We start from the raw sequence: 17,613 nt of genomic DNA on the forward strand, positions 1-17,613 counted from the left end.
CTTGACAGCTCAACACATGTTGATTAATGTACCAGCTCCTCCCACAGAATGCCCCTCCTTCTTTGGTGGCATACTTTGTCCTCTCCAGCTGGCCAGGACATGGTGCCTGGCTGATTATCGGACCCTATGGATTATTGGGGCCCTGCTGATTATTACAGTATCCTCCTTGTGAACTAGTAGCAATTGAAATTGGAAATTTGATTGTGATATTTCAAACTCGTTGTGACATCACAAACCATTTTGACATCATCATCAGCACGATATCACTAACCCATTGTGACAATATTTTCATTGTGACATCATGATTCCATTGTGACATCTCAAATCTCTTATGACCTCTGAGATCCTTTGAAAAATCCATGCACTTTTCAATAGAACAGTCCCTTTTTGTACCCATATCATTGTTGTTAACTTACAATTGACATCAGACATGCCATTATAACATCAAAAAGTGTTTGTGACATCCTCAACAGTGTGACATCACATTTTCATTATGAGAGCATCAACTCATTGTGATATCACCAAACTCAATGACATAATCGCATTATGACAACAATTCTTATTGTGACATCATAGACACATTGTGAATGCCTATTCTGTGATTTCATTGTATTTCCAATGTGGCATGAGAGTTGATATCAGAAACACATTTTTTTGCCTACATAACCATTTTGTTGTCATAATCACATTGTGATATCACAGTGCCATTGTGATATCACTAACACAATGTGATGTCACAAACATCTGTCCTCATAACTTTTGTGACATGCTAATATTGTGATATCTTTGACCTTTTTGGCCTCATAATTTTTCAACCTCATATTTCATGTATGACATGAAATACCAGATATCCACTGACATCATGACCACTGTGACATCACACTGATAGATGTCGTGATCAGCGTGTCACATTGTGACATCACAAAAGTTTTGATATCACAATTAGTTGGTGATACCATACAGGTAAGGGGTCACAGTAGGTCTATGATGCCACAATTGGTTGGTGATATCCAAATGGCATAAAAAGGATCTCATTTGTCATGAAATCACAGAGAATATGTGTTCACGAATGGACTGTGGTATGTACAAAGGTGTCGTTGCAAATGTGTTGAAGTCGTAGGAGGATTATGATGTCACAGTGTTCATGATGTCTGTCAGTATGATGTCAAAATTATCATGATGTCACAGTGGATTTCTAGTATCACATATTGTAACTGAAATATTATAAGGTTTAAAACAGATTGTGAGCTCATAAAGGGCACGACACAAGACTTATGAGGACAGTGTGGGCACACAGGCATCAAAGATTGCCCTGAGAGGAGGCTGAGTGGGCAGGGCCTGATTTGTTTAAGTTCAGTGTGTAAACAGCTTTTGGAAGCTTAGGGGCATGATAAGGTGTCACCTTTTCAGTGATTGGTTGGTTCCATTTCCTCCCCTCTCACGCAGTCTTTTGCTTTAAAAAGGGCTTGCTCTGTGTTAATAAATGAGTCCTTGCTTGACTTGAATCCCCGCTGTGTCTGATTGTTTCTTGGGCTAAGGGAAGCTGGGGAACAGGCGAGAGGCCACACTTACTTTTCCTTGGACCCTGTCTGTCTTTAGTGGGACAGACAAAGACCCGACATCTGGCTCCCAACTTGGGGCTCAAAAGGAAAAGGTACTGGCCGAAGCTAAGCGCTCTCTCAATGTAAGTGAAACCTTTAGTATGGGTAGTGCTATTTCACAGAAGAAGGAGGAGGAGGCAACATTAGGCCTAGAGGGAGTAAAGAAGGTCTTGGGAAGTGAGAAGGAAAAGGAAGGGGTCAAATTCCACCTAGAAAGCATGGAGACATGCACAGTAGAAGTCAAAACGAAGGTGAATGTTATCCCCTGACTCGGGTGCCCTTGACAGTCCTAGGCCCCCACCCTATTCCCCTTATTGGGGGGAGGTAAGGTGCTGTATCGAGCCTGCAAGAGGAATCTGCCACACCCAGACCCCTACCAACCTTCCATAGAGGAGCCGAGGGCTGGGGAAGTAACCTAGTTGGAGTCCTGACCTTTAAGGGAAGTGCCACCCAGAAGCCTGGATCCTAGGCCACAGGATTCACTTCCCAAAGCTTATCCAGTCAATCTGGCACCAGGAGCTACTAGGCCCTTGGAATGGTATCCATGGGAAGCTAAGGATCTGAAAGAGCTCCTCAAGTTGGTGGTGGAGGATGGCCCGAACGCTCCTTGGGCCCAGACCCTATTACATGACATTGCTTATCACCTATGTATCTGGTGGGATGTGGCCAAAGCCCTCCTTACCAGTTCTCAGTTTATTAAATGGTGTGCCTTCTTTAAGGAGGAATGCAGAGTGGAGGTGGAGAATTACCAGCAGGCTCAACCCGCGATACCTATTACTTATGCAATGTTAACAGGGACAGGGGAAAGGTACTCCACTGGCATCCAACAGGCCGCAATACCTGGTCCTTACTGTGACCAGAGGAGACAGGCAGGATTTACTGTATGGTACAAACTGGATGATGGGCCCACTGAATCCCCCATAGCAGGAGTGAGACAAAAACCTGGTGAGCATCTAGCTGAATTTGCAGACCGAGTCCAACAGGATATTAACCACAAGCTGCTGGCAGGGAACCTCCAAGATCAGTTTGTAAAGTTGCTGGTTTGGGAAGGGGTGAATACAGACCACAGCATGGCCTGTGCAGGATTGAGAGAGAGTTCCATGAGCAGATGGGTGGTGGCCTCGCAGGATGTGGGAACACAACAGCACCAGTCCCAATCATAAACTTTAGCTTTACATGCTCAGACATCTGCAATGACTGAGGCTATTACCCAGGTGCTGGCAGCCCAAGGCCGAAGAACCAGAAAACCATCAGGGAGAGGGACTTGTTTTAAATGCGGGAAGGAGGGGCACTTTAAGAGGGACTAGTCACAACAATCCCCCCGCCAAATGTCCCGGGCGGTCCAAACCTCCCCCTACACCCTGCCCCAGGTGCAGGAAAGGATACCATTGGAAAAAGGATTGGCGATCCAATTTTGATGCAAATGGGAAGCCTTTAAAATAGGGGAGGGATGTCTTCCAGCCCTGTTAACTCAAGGAGGAACACCCTCTGCTGTGAGGCCCAGGAAGCCTCATGGCATGACAACCCAGGCCCATAGGACCGTGCCCCAGGAGTAAGGACTCCACCTTAAAATGAGTATTTTCATAGAGGTTTCACTGCCTAATTGACACGGGGGCAGATCAAACCATACTCAGGGAGGAGGAAGTGCCCTTAGACTGGAAGCTTGGACCCTGGCACCCAATATTGGGGGTAGGGGGTAACTCCCAGCCCAAAGAGCTCACTGCCAATTTACTAGGGCAAGACATGCTAAGACAAATGGATGCCATCGTCACTACAGATCATCAAGAATCCTATGATGATATCCTGGATGGAGAAGAGCAAAAAGGCTTAAACAAGATCTAGAGGGAGTTAAGGAAAAGGAATTTTTAACTTTCATAATTACAGAGAAGAATATAGGTGATCCGCTTCCGTGCCTCCCAAATCCTAAAGCCCACTGCTCTCGAGTACCTCCCATTAGGTGGAAACCCAGAAGCCCTATCTGGGTGGAGAAGAGGCCATTGACTAAACCTAAACTTGTAGCCCTCCACTTTTTGGTGAAGGAACAGATAAACCTTGGGCACATATGTTCTTCTATGAGTCCTTGGAGCACACCTGTACCTGTTATTCAAAAAACCTCCGGGGCTTGGCGTATACTCCAAGATCTAAATAAGGGAAATGAAAGGATGGAGTTAGTGGGAACGCTCCTAAGAGGCATGGCCTGGACTCCCATTCTACCTCAGAATATATCTTGGTTGTGATTGATATTAAAGAATTTTTTTTTATCCCCTGCATCCAGGTGACTGCAAGAAGTTTGCTTTCTCCATTCCTTCTCTTAATTTTTCCCAGCCTGATCGGAGGTTTGAATGGCTGGTGCTGTCACACAGACTGGCCAATAGTCCGGCCTTTTGCCAACAATATGTGGCCACACTTTTAGGCCCTGTGCTGGGTTCAGATACCTCCCTTGCCTATGCCTACATGGATGATATAATTCTGGCGCACCAAGACCCAGGCCTCCTTGAGGGCCTTCTGGCTCAGGTTCTCACCATATTAAAAAGGGGGGTTTCCATAGCCCTCAATAAAATACAAAAGGTACCTACTTTTAAGGTGCTTGTGTCCCACCTTAACTTGACCCAGGCCAGCTCCCTTAAGCCTTTGCTGTACATTCCAGCCTCTCTGAACTTAACCCAACTTCAGAGCCTTTTAGGGGAAATAAATTGGATCTTGCCATGGGTTCCTCTCCCTAAAGATAGTCTTGTCCCTTATTTGCTCTACTAAATGACAGAATGCCCCAAGAAGTTATTAAAATTTCAGACTGTCATTGGGAAATATTTTTGCAGTTCCAAAAAGCCCTGGATGAAGTTTACCTGAAGGGGTATTCTATTTTTGAGCCCATTTTCCTTTGGTTGTTTGCAGGTGTTACATTGATTTCTGCAGTTTTAACTCAAAGGGGGGAGCCGTTACAGTGAGTTCACACTCCCCTGAGGGGGGGCACACCTCGAGTGTACTCAGGCAGGCCAACTTACAGATGCTATTGTCAAGGGAAGGACCCAAGCCCAAAGGCATTATGGCCTCGACCCTCACTCCATTGTTTTTGCTTTTCAGATGGCAAGCGTTGAGTGGCTCACTCGAGCCAATGCTCATCTTGCTTTCTCCATGGAGGTGTTCCTAGGCCAAATTGACTGCCATTATCGGCCATCCAAATGGACTATCATGTTATGGCGACTTCCCCTCAAAATGCCTTCTCTATTTTCTCCTACGACTATTCCAGGTGCCCTCCATGTTTTTTTCTGATGGAGGTAAAGCAGTCTCTGTGTATGCAGCCTTTGAAGAACAACAAAAGACCCAGAGCCAACAAAGATTTCAACCGTGTCAAGGGTCAGCACAATATAAAGAATGCTGGCTGTAATTATGGCCCTTCAGGACATTCAAAAACTCTTCAATTTGTATTCTGATAGCCTATATATGATTAACTTGTTCCCCCATATTCCCTAGGCACATAGTAAGCTGGATGAAACCCTATTTCCCCTCTTATGGTTACACTTAAGGATCTATTAGAAGGGCGGGGAGCCCATATTCATATTCAACATTTGAGAGGGCATTCAAAATTTCCTGGGTTTTTATCCCTAGGCAATAATTGGGCAGACCAGTTAGCTACTGGCCCACAAGCATTAACCATACAAGAGGCTACCTGTTTGCATGATTTAACCCACATTAACTGGAGAGGTCTTCAACATAGATTTTCTCAGATTCTTGTAAAGGACCTCAAAAGGATAGTACATACCTGCAAAACATGCCAGCCCTTCTTAAAAGTACCCCCTGTTACAACCACCAGCAGTAAATCCCAGAGGCCTTAAACGTGACAAACGGATGTTACTCATTTCCTAGCCTTTGGTAAGTTTAAATATATCTTTGTCTCCGTAGATACCTACTCAGGAGCATGGTGGGCCACAGCACATAGAGGAGAAAGAAGTAAATATTTACAAGCACATTTTCTTCACTATTTTGCCACCTTGGCTCTACCAGCACAAGTTAAAACCCATAATGGACCCTGTTTTGTTAGTAAAGAGGTGTCAGAGTTTTTTTGACAACTGGCACATTAATCATATGACAGGATTTCCCTATAATCCCCAAGGCCAAGAAATTATAGAAAGAAATCACCAATGTCTTAAGGGGCAATTATAAAAACAAAAAGTGGGAGTTACCCCAATATACAGTTACAGATATCTTTGTTTACCATTAACCTTTTAAATTTTCCAAAAGGGGCAACTGAATCCAGATTTCAGAAGCACTGGGGACAGCTAAACCCTAAGTCCCAAGTGAAAGTCAGGTGGAAGGAACCCCTGACACAAACAATGGAGAGGACATTTCTTTACCATGGGCAGGGGATTTGGATGCGTTTTTCCCATAGAGGTGACAGCCTCCATCTGGATACCTGCTAGGAACCTTAAGGTTTTACCCATTTCCTGTATAAAGGAGGATGCCCAAGTGTAAACTAACCAACAAGGAAAGAAAAATGGCTATGGTGGCAGAGGCTTATGTTTAAAGGAGAGAAAGCAAGAAGGATAACTAACCATTCCCAAGGGCAATCAACCCTTGAGAAGCTCTTGTGTTCTCTAACAATTGCAGATGGCGATACTCCAGCTGTTGGTTGTTCTGACCCTCTCAGTCCCGGCAATGGCTAAGGAATCCACATCAACCACAACAGGTGACCTGAGCAGTGATCAGTGCTGGCAATGCAGACATAGCTCCACAAGAGAAGGTATCCATTCGACCTGGTAGCCTGACCTTCATTTTGTTCACCACCCTATGTCATTACGTATGCACCATTTAATATTTCTGTAGGAGCTATTTATTTTAATGCTACTTGCTCTAATATTTCTTTTACAAGCCCCACCTCTGGACTCTGAAGTTGAAAAGAACTGCTATCCCAACCTTAACTGTTAAAGGACTGCTAATGACATTGCTTGGCCTGGGAATGCCTTTGTGGATGGTTTTTCTATGCCTTCCTTGCATTATACGTGCACTGCAAAACTCTTATGAGTTTAGCCAGCCAGTTTTAAATTTCCCCAGAGAGGAACCTCAGCAGAGACAGGTATGAGGGGATGCCAGTCTGACCAACCTAAGACAGGGCCTTCAGCTTCACTCTGAAGAAGCTCCAGATGAAAGGTAAAACAGACAAGGTGATACACCCAACCTAAGACAGGAGGATTCACTTCTTTAAAAAAGACACGGTGTTGGGAGCCGACAGTAAAGCTCAAAGGTCATCTGGACCCCTGTACTCGCTTGAAGGCACATACAAAGAACTGGCTTACTTGAAAGACACCAGGTACCCAGGATTGCTTTGCTATGTCTGCAGTTTGTTTTAAATTTTCCTTGTTTTTCTGGACTATAGTAGAACGGCCTGAGAGTGGGGGCCCACGAGGATGCACCATGCTGCTTATGTGGAATTCCCAACACCCAGCCTGCTCCCATGTTCTGAAGAGAATGAGATAGTGACTGCTACATATGCTCCGAAATTAATTGAACTGCTTCGGACATTTCTAACTGTGGTGGGGCTGATGTTTATTACTTTGCTAGGTGGGAATGTGAGGTAACTGGAACAGGTTCTTGTATCACACATAAAGGCCCTATCATTTTCTGGCGAATTTCGCCCCCCAGACATGCCTCAAACCCCCTGCATGGCCAATGCTATTCTTACCAATGTAATCCTGTTAAAATAACCTTTACAGAGTAGAGGAAAAGGATACCTAACTGGGAGGTGTATCTGCCATTAAAACAAAAAGGGGGAATCTGTGGGGCACACAGGCAGCAAAGATGATCCTGAGAGGAAGTGGAGTGGGCAGAACCTGATTTGTTTACATGCAGTTTGTAAACAGCTTGTGGAAGCTTAGGCTCACGATAAAGTGTCACCTTTACAGTGAATGGTTGGTTCCATTTCCTCTCCTCCCACGCAGTCTTTTGCTTTAAAAATGGCTTGCTCTGTGTTAATAAATGAGTTCCTGCTTGACTTGACTCCCCGCATCTGATTGTCTCTTGGGCTAAGGGAGGCTGGGGAACAAACGAGCAGCCGCACTTACATTTCCTCGGACCCTGTCAAGTTTTCGTGGGATGGACGAAGACCAGACAGAACAGGACAGGCTTGTGATATCACACTGTGTTATTGATATCACTATGGCATTGTAATGTCACAAAGTAATTGTGATGCCATATATTTATGAGATCACAATGGTTTTCTGATATCAACCCAAATGCTACATTTGAAATAGAATGAAGAGAATAGGCATTTGCAATGTGTCTATAACACCACAAGTACAATTTAATGTCATAATGCTATGAGGTCATTGTAAATTGGTGATGTTGCAAGGAGGTAATGGTGTCATAATGAATATGTGTTGTCACACTGGTGATTTGGTCACAAAGTATTTGTGATGTTACAATGGCATATATGAATCTAATTGTCATGTGTTCATAATGAGGATATGGGTACACAAAGGGACTGTGATGTCACAAGTACCATATGTGTTTTCAAAGGTACTTAGAGGTCATGATAGCTTTATGATAAACAGTTGTGATAAGATCACAACGGGTCTTTGATGTCATAATGATTTTCTAATATCTCAAACACATGTCCAATTTCAACTGTTAGTATTTCACAATGTGCATACAAGTTCACAGAAGGAGCTTGAAGCTTTAATGGACATGATTTTTTTTAATGTTATGAGGTCATATTAGGTTTGTGAATACACAATGGGACAGTGATATCCCCATGGCAATGTCAACTCACTACATCATGTCAAAATATTGTTTTGGTGTCACAATTAGTTGATGATGCTACATTGGTGATGAGGTAACAAGAGATTGATGATGTCACAATATGTTGGACATGTCACAATGACATGATGGTTCTCAATTGTCTTTAACTTAAAATGAGTATATGAGTTCACAAAGGGACTTTGGTTTCTCCAAAAGTATGTGTTGTCACAAATATATTGAAATCCTAAAAGTTTTGTGATGTCAGAATTTGACACAATGGTTATGAAATCTGGCAGTGTGATATCACCATTGTCATAATATCACTGGGAATTTGTGATATCAAATGTCATATGTGAAATTTAATGAGGTCAACAAGAGATTATGAGGACAAAAAGGCCTAAGATATTAGAATTTCAGCATGTCACAAAAGTTATGATGACAGAATATTGTGATATGTGGGTTATTGTGATATCACAGCTGCAAGGTGATATACAAAGATATTGTAATGTCACAATTGTTATGAGTCCACGATTTGTTTATGATATCAACCTACAGGCCACATTTTAAATAGAATGAAATCACAGAAAAGGCATTCATAATGTGTCTATGGTGTCACAAGAACAATGTGAAGTTATAAATCTATCATATGATTTTATTTTTGTGATTTCACAATGAGCAGATGTCAAATTGACAATGTAATGTCACAATTTTTATGAACTCACAAACTATTTTTGATGTTAAAATGTCATGTCTGATTCTCAATTGTCAATATTTCACAGTGGGGATTTGACTACATAAAGGGAATGTGGTGTCACAAAGGTATACATTTTTTCAAAGGATATAAGAGGTCATAATAGATTTGCGATGTCACAATGTGGTCCTGGTGTCAAAATAGAAATGTGATGTCACAATGGGTTTGTGATGTCACATTGGTGATAAGGTCATAATGGATTAGTTATGTCACGATTTTGTAATATCACAATTATTTGTCCAATTTCAATTGGTACTAAACCACCATGAGGACACTGTAAAAACCCTATAATCCACGGGAACAGACAGTCATCATGGTCTCTTGGTCTGGACCACCAGAAAGGGGGGTTGCATGCCACTGGAGGGGGCAAGACATGCTGCTGAAGGAGATAGGATGTCAAGCCCCACATGGTGAGCTGCCAAAAAGTTTTTGGGCATGAATATTTAGGAAGTGATGATTGAAAATTTTACGCAGGAAACATATTGCAGTGGGGGAAGGGTACGTGTTCACTGCAACAGAAGGGGAGAGAAAAGGAGAAAAGGCCTGGAAGGAAAGAAGTGATGAGACTGCTGGAAGGTAAAGTCCTGGGAGGAGAGGAAATTGAGGGAGACCAGGTGAAGGATGTGAAGGGAGGTGAAGGATGGCAGCTGGCCACTTGGATAAGGCAGGGCAGGACTGTCAAGAGTAGCATTGTCATTTGGGATGTCACAATGGGCTGATTTTATCCTAACAACAATGTAATCTCACTCTGGACTTGATGTCACAAAGCATTTGTAATGGTACAATGGCATGTCATATCAGTTGTTCTTTGTTCACAATGAGGATTTAATTATCCAAAGGGACTGTGATGTCACAAACACCATGTGCTTTTCCAAAGGTGCTAAGAAGTCACAACAGGTTTGGGATGTCACAAGGTGATCATGATATCACTGTGGAAATATGATGTCACAATGGATTTGTGATGTTGCAATAGGGATAAGGTCACACTTGGATAGTGATGTCACCATGAATTTGTAATATCAATGGTGATATTACTAGATCACAATGACGATAGGAGTTCACATAAGGAGCTAGAAGTCAGAAAGGCCATGAATTTTCTAAAATATTATTAGTACATAATAGATTGGTGGAAATGCGATAGGACAGAGATATCCCATTGGCAATATAATGTTGCCATTACATGAGATAGTATTGTTTTGAAGTCACAAATAGTTGGTAATGCCATATAGGTGATGAGGTCAAATAGATTTGTGATTTCACAATGGGATGGTGATGTTACAATCTCATGCTAGGTCTCTAATTGACAATGAATATAAAAGTTCACAAGGGATAATGATGTATCCAAAGGCATATTTTGGCACAAGTGTAATAAGTCTTAACAGGTTTGTGATGTCACAATGTGACTCAGTGCTCATGACATCTGGCAGTGTGATGTCACAGTGGTCATGATGTCACAGTGGATTTCTGATATCACAGGTAATACCTGATGTGTAGCGACCGTCCACTCGACCAGCGAGAAAGAACGACCACCACACCAGGAGTCTTCTCAGATCACGCTTTATTGGAGAGCCTTTTAGTTGTAGGAGAGCTTGGGCGCGAGAGAGCGTGCACCCGAAACATAGCCGCTTATATAGGGAAATAGGAACGCGGGTCGGTCTATTGTTGGTCGCCTGCCTTTCACATTCACCAGGTGTCATGGGATTGGCTGGGGACTCTACCTGGCTCGCGCACGCGCACAGCCCAGGCGTCCCGCCAAGCACCGTCTGGGGTGGTTACCTCAAAGCTGCAAGGGAGTGGGCGGAGTTTTGCCCCGGCTCCCTACACTGATGTATTATGAGTTAAACAATTTATGAGCTCAGAGAGGCCAGAGATCACACTGGCAGCATGTCAAAACATTTATGAGGATAGGACAGTTTTGTGATGTCACAGTGGGTTTTGATATCATAATGGAAATGCGGTGTCAAGGTATTGTGATGTCATAATGGTTATGTTGTCACAATCTATTTCTAATATCAACCCACCTGCCATATTTGAAATAGAATGAAATCACAGAATAGGCATTCCAATGTATCTGTGACATCACAATGACCATGTGATGTCATAATGCAATGAAGTCATTGTTGTTTTATGATGTCACGATGGGCTGATGCTGTCATAATGACAATGTAATGTTACACTGGTGATGATGTAACAAAGGTTTTGCAATGTTAAAGTGGCATGTCTGATCTCAATTAGCTCAAAATGAGGATATAGGTACACAAAGGGCCTGTCATGACACAAAGGCCATGCTTTCTTTCAAAGCTGCTGAGGTCATAATAAGTTTGGGATGTCACAATATGATCATGGTGGCACAATGGCAATGTGATATCACAATAAGTTTGTGATGTCACCACGGTGATGTGGTCACAATGGGTTAGTGATGTCTCATCAAGTTTGTAATATAACAATGACATATGCAATTTCAATTTCTTCTAATTCACTATGAGGATGCTGTAATAACCAGTGTTGCCAGAATTATCTGTGGGAGCCAATAATCATTGTAAATTCTTGGCCTGGCCCAAGGGAGAATGTGGAGAATGCCGCCAAAGATGGAGGTGTGAAGCCTCACATGGTGAGCTGTCCAGAAGAGATTGAGCATTGGGCAGATTGGGAAGAGATGCTTGAAAATTGTTAGGCAGGAGACCCATTGGAGTGAGGAGGGGTACAACCTATCTATAGGTTGCCTTTTCAGAGCATTGGAAGGGGTGGGGGATAAAAATGGGAGCTACCAGGATGAAGAAAGTGATGAGACAGCAGGAAGGGGAAAACCTGAGAATAGAGGAAGATGAGGGAGAGCAGAATGTTGGCAAGTGGTCACTGGGACAGAGTAGGGCAGGCCTGTGGAGAGTGGAGAGACCTAAAGAGAAAAAGGAAGTGGTGGAAGGGAAAAAGGGAAACACCAGGACGGAAGGACAGGTCTGTAGTGAAGGAGGGAGGAATGGAAAAGTAAAAAGCCTTGCCCATTATGGTTTGGAGATTTGGAGATCATAATTTTTTGGCTGGTCGTTTGCAGACCAATTAAGAAAGGGTGGGGCTGCCCATTGGAGGTCTGGACCTGGGTATCCAGTCCAGGATAAGGTAATCACAGTCCCCTTTCTAGTGTAAATTGGTTTATTATATTAAATGTGACTACATGGTTTGTCTCCTTGCCTTAGAGTTCACAGAAAGAGCTTGAAGTCTCAAAGGCCATGCGACAGTGATATCACAATGACAATACCACAATATCATGTCAAAATAATGCTTTGATACCACAATTAGTTTTTGATACCATTCTCGTGATGAGGTCACAATAAGTTTGTAATGTCACAATGGGTTCATGATGTCAGAGTGGCATGGCAGATCTCAATTGTCATTAATTGTCAATGAATATATGAGTTCAAAAAGGGACTGTAATGTCTCCAAAGGCATGTGTTGTCACAAATGTGATGCCATTCTACAAGGTTTGTGATGTCACAATGTGACATAATGGGCATGATATCTGGCAGAATGATGTCACAGGGGATTTCTGATATCACATGTCATACCGGAACTATGAGATTGAAAACAGATTATGAGCTCACAAAGGGCCTAATATATGACAATGGTAGCATGTCACAAAACTTATAAGGACTGGTTTGTGATGGCACAGCAGATTAATGATGTCACAATGGCAATGTGATGTCACAAAGGATTGTGATATCACAATGGTTATATGCTCAAATGGGTTTCTGAAATAGAATGAATTCACAGAATAGGCCTTCACATTTATGTCTATGATGTAACAATGTCACTGTGATTTATCATACTATGATGCCATTGTCGTTTCGTGATGTCACAACGAGCTGATGGTGTCATAATGACAATTTGGTATGACTGCTGATTTATGATGTTACAATGGTTATGAGGTCACATTATGTTTCTGATAACACACATGTCAAATTTTAAATAGAATGAAAAATCCTGGAACCGGTGGCTCATGCCTGTAATCCCAGCTACTCAGGAGGCTGAGATATGAGGATTGCAGTTCAAAACCACCTACAGCTGGAAAGTCCATGAGACTCTTATCTCCAATAAAAATCACTAGAAAACCAGAAGTGGTGCTGTGGCTCAAATGATAGTGTGCTCGCCTAGAGCTGTAGAGCAGGGACAACATCCAAGCCCAGATTTCACTCTCCATTACCAACTACAACAAAAAAGATTAAAAACAGGCATTCACAATCTGTCTATAACATCACAATGACAATGTGATCTCATAATGCTAACTTATCGTAGTTTCATGATGTCAAAAGTAGTTGACGCTGTCATAATGAGAATGTTATGTCACACTGGTGCTGTCACAAAGGGTTCATGATGTTACAATGACATGTCTGATATCAATTGTCAGTTCATAATGAGTTATAGTTACACAAAGAGACTGTGATATCACAAAGGCTATGTGTTTTTTCAAAGTTGCTAAGAGGTCCTAATAAGTTTGGGATGTCACAATGTGATAGTGATGTCAACTATCTATGGAAGCTCACAATGGGTTTGTGATGTCACACTGGTGATGAAATCAAAGTTTTGTGAAGTCACATCTCATAGTCACATGCCCAATTTCAGTTGCTACTATTTCACAATGAGGATAAGAGTTCACAGAAGAAGACAAATATAAAAGGCTTTGAATTTTCTAAAATGCTATGAAGACATACTATGTTTTTGAAAACACAATGGAACAGATATCACTATTGCAATGTGAGGTTGCAATATGATGACTTAGTAATGTATTGCTACCACAATTGGTGATGCCACACTAGTGATGAGTTTACAAGAGGTGTGTGATGTCACAATGGGTTGGTGACATCAAAATGACACATGTGATCTCAATTGTAAACTCACAATGAGCTTACAAAGGGACTGTAATGTCTCCAAAGGCTTGCGTTGTCTCAAAAGTGATGAAGTCCTAACAGGTATGTGTTGTCAGAATGTGACAAAATGCTCATATCATCTATCATTGTGATGTCACCATGATCTAGATTTCACACTGGATTCGGGTATCACATTTCATACCTGGATTGGGTAAGAGAGGACTGAAATTTCACAGTGTATTAGTGATATTATTATGGAAATGTGGGGTCACAAAGGGATTGTGCTACCACAATGGCTATCAGTTTGTGCTGTCACAATTGGTTGGAAATGTCACAATGGCATGCCGATTCTCAAATGTCATTAATTCACAATGAAGATATGAGTTCACAAAGGGACTGTGTTGTCTCCACACAAATGTGTGTCATCACAAAAATGTGATGAAATCCTAACATATTTGTGAGTTCACAATGTGACACCATGGTCTTGATGTCTATCAATGTGATATCAAAATATTCAAAATGTGAGAGTCAATCACTGATATCATATGTCAGACCTGAATTATTGAGTTTGAAAACAGAATATAAGCTTACTAAAGGCCCAAAATATCCTAATGGCAGCATATCACAGAAGATATGACTAAAAACTCATGGTCTTTGGATCTTATAATTCTTTCTTTGCAATAGTACCCTCATTGTGAACTAGTAGAAATTGAAATTGGACATATCATTGTCATAATACAAACACATAGTGACATCAAAAACTCATTGTGACCACATCAAAACTGTGACATCACAAATTTATTGTGACATCACATTGTTCTTGTGCCTTCACATTCAAATTGTGACAACAGAAAGCAATTTTGAACTCTTAGCACCTTTAAATAACACATGACCTCTGTGGCCTCACAGACCCTTTGTGTACCCATATTCTCATAGTGAACTAATGAAAATTGTGATCACACATAGCATTGTATCATCACAAATCACTTTGTGCAATAATTATGACTGTGAAATCACATTGCCATCATGACACCATCATCTCATTGTGACAACACCAAACCCCGATGACACCATACCATTTTTTTCTTTATTTTCTTCTGTACATTTTTTATTGTAAATATAGTGTACAGAGGGATTACAGTTACATGAGTAAGGTAATGAGTACATATCCTATCAAACATTGCTGCATTGACATCATATTGTCATTTTGATTCATAGACCCATTGTGAATGCCTATTCTTTGATTTCATTCTATTTCAAATGTGCCATGTGGGTTGATATCAGGAAACCATTGTGAACTCACTACCTTTGTGACATCAAAATCTCTTTGTCACAGCACAATGCCTTTGTTATATCACTATCCCACTGTGACATCAAATACCTCTCCTGTCCTCATAACTTTTGTGAAATGCCATTGTGATATTTTAGGCCTTTTGAGTTGAAAATCTGTGTCTCACCTCATATTTCAGTTATGACATGAGATATCTAAAATCCAGTGTAACATCATGGTATCACACCACTGGACATCATAACCATTGTGTCACTTTGTGACATCTCAGACCGGTTAGTTCTTCAACTTTTTGACTACATATACTTTGGGGACATCAGAAACCCTTCCCAAACTAATATACTCATGGTGAGTTAAAGACAGTTGAGATCCCACATGCTATTGTGACATCACCAACACTTTGGGCCATTTAAATTCTATTGCGACCTCCTCATCAGTATCGCGTCACCAATTGGGACATCAAAACCTTATTGTAACATGATGTTGAGACATCACATTGTCATTGTGAGATCAGTGTCCCATTGGGTTTTCACATAGTATGACCTCATACTATGAAGCTTCTTCTATCACCTGGTATCCTCATATTGAATTATGAGTAATTGAAATTGGATATATCATTCTGATATTACAAACTGTGACATCACAAAACCATTGTGACCTCATCAAAAACCCAATGGGACATCTCATTTCCATTGTGATATTATGAATCACATTGTGCCATTCCAAAGCTATTATGACCTCTTACCACCTTTGAAAACACACATGGCCTCTGTGACATCAAAGAACATTTTTTGTATCCATATCCTCATGGGGAACTAATGACAACTGACATCAGGCATACCATTGAAACATAAAAAAATCCTTTCTGACATCATCATAATTGTGACATCATGTTGCCATTATGACAACATCAGCTCATTTTGACATGTAAAACTACAATGACATCATAGCACTGTAACTTTACATTGTCATTCTGATATCATAGACACGTTGTGTTTGCCCTTTATGTTATTTGATTCTATTTCTAATGTCGGTTGATATCAGAAACCCTTTGTGAGCTCATGACCATTGTGATATCATGGTGCCTTAGTAGCACCATATTGCCATTGTGATGTCACATTGCCAAATTGATGTCACAAAGGGATTTTGATGTGACAATGGTTATCACATCACAATGAGTTTCTGATATCAACCACATGCCACATTTCAAATACAATGAAATCACAGATTTGGTATTCATAATGTGACTATGATGTAACAATGACATAATGGCACTTTGTGATGTCACCATAAGCTAAAGATGTCATAACAACAATGTGATGTCATACTGGTTATGACGCCACAAAAGCATTATAATGTTACAATGACTATGAGGTCACAATGTGTTTCTGATATCAACTGATATGTCACATTTGAAATAGAATGAAATCATAGAATATACATTCACAATGTGACTATGACAGCAAAATGGCAATGCGATGTTGTAATGCTATGATGTCACTGTAGCTTGGTGATATCACCATGAGGTGATGGTGTCATAACGACATCTGATGTCACACTGGTGATGATGTCACAAAGGGTTTGTGATATCACAGTGGCATGTCAGATCATAATTGCCATTAGTTTATAGTGAGGATATGAGAATGAAATCACAATGACATACACAAATGAACTGTGATGACACAAAGGCCATGTTTTTTGTCAAAACTGCTAAAGTTCCTAACAGGTTTCGGTTGTCAAATTGTTAATGATATAAAAATGGGTTAATGATGTCAAAACTAGTTTGTAATATCACTTATTTCAATTCAGTCACCCTTTCACCTGAAGAGGGTCCCAGAAATACCCACTAGGGAGGTGATGGTACTGGAGGTCAGATAGAATATCTGGGAGGAACACATCCCCTCCAACACACGTACACCCGGCCTGTCTCCCCCCCCACCCCAGCTGTCAACACTACTCACAGGGTGATCACATTTCCCAGCTCTGCCAGCATCTGCTGGTGCTCCCAGTCCATCTGGTCTCCTTGTCCTTCCCAAGAATCCACCCAGTCACCCAGAAGCATCTAGGCTGGAAGTAGGGAGTCTGTCCATGTAGGTAGCCTTTAGGACCCAATTAATTTCCTCAACACCTCTCCCAACCAGGGTCAAACACATCCTGGGGACCCCATGACCCCTTGCTTTTTTTCACTCCTGCCTCTGAGGAGCCACATGTCTAGGGATTCCTTCACCCTGTGTCCTGGCCTAAGGTTTTGGTGAATGAGGAGTTAAGGCTGGTTGTTCCCAAGGGGAAGGGTCTGGCCCTGGGGAAGGGGAGAGATGGGTCATGCTATGTCATTAGAGTAGTGCTCCCCTTGGGTGGGAGCCATTGGTTTTTACAAGG

This window comes from Dipodomys merriami, unplaced genomic scaffold (genome assembly GCF_024711535.1).
Source record: "Dipodomys merriami isolate MVZ:Mamm:240054 unplaced genomic scaffold, mDipMer1.0.p SCAF_1366, whole genome shotgun sequence".
Classification (NCBI taxonomy): domain Eukaryota; kingdom Metazoa; phylum Chordata; class Mammalia; order Rodentia; family Heteromyidae; genus Dipodomys; species Dipodomys merriami.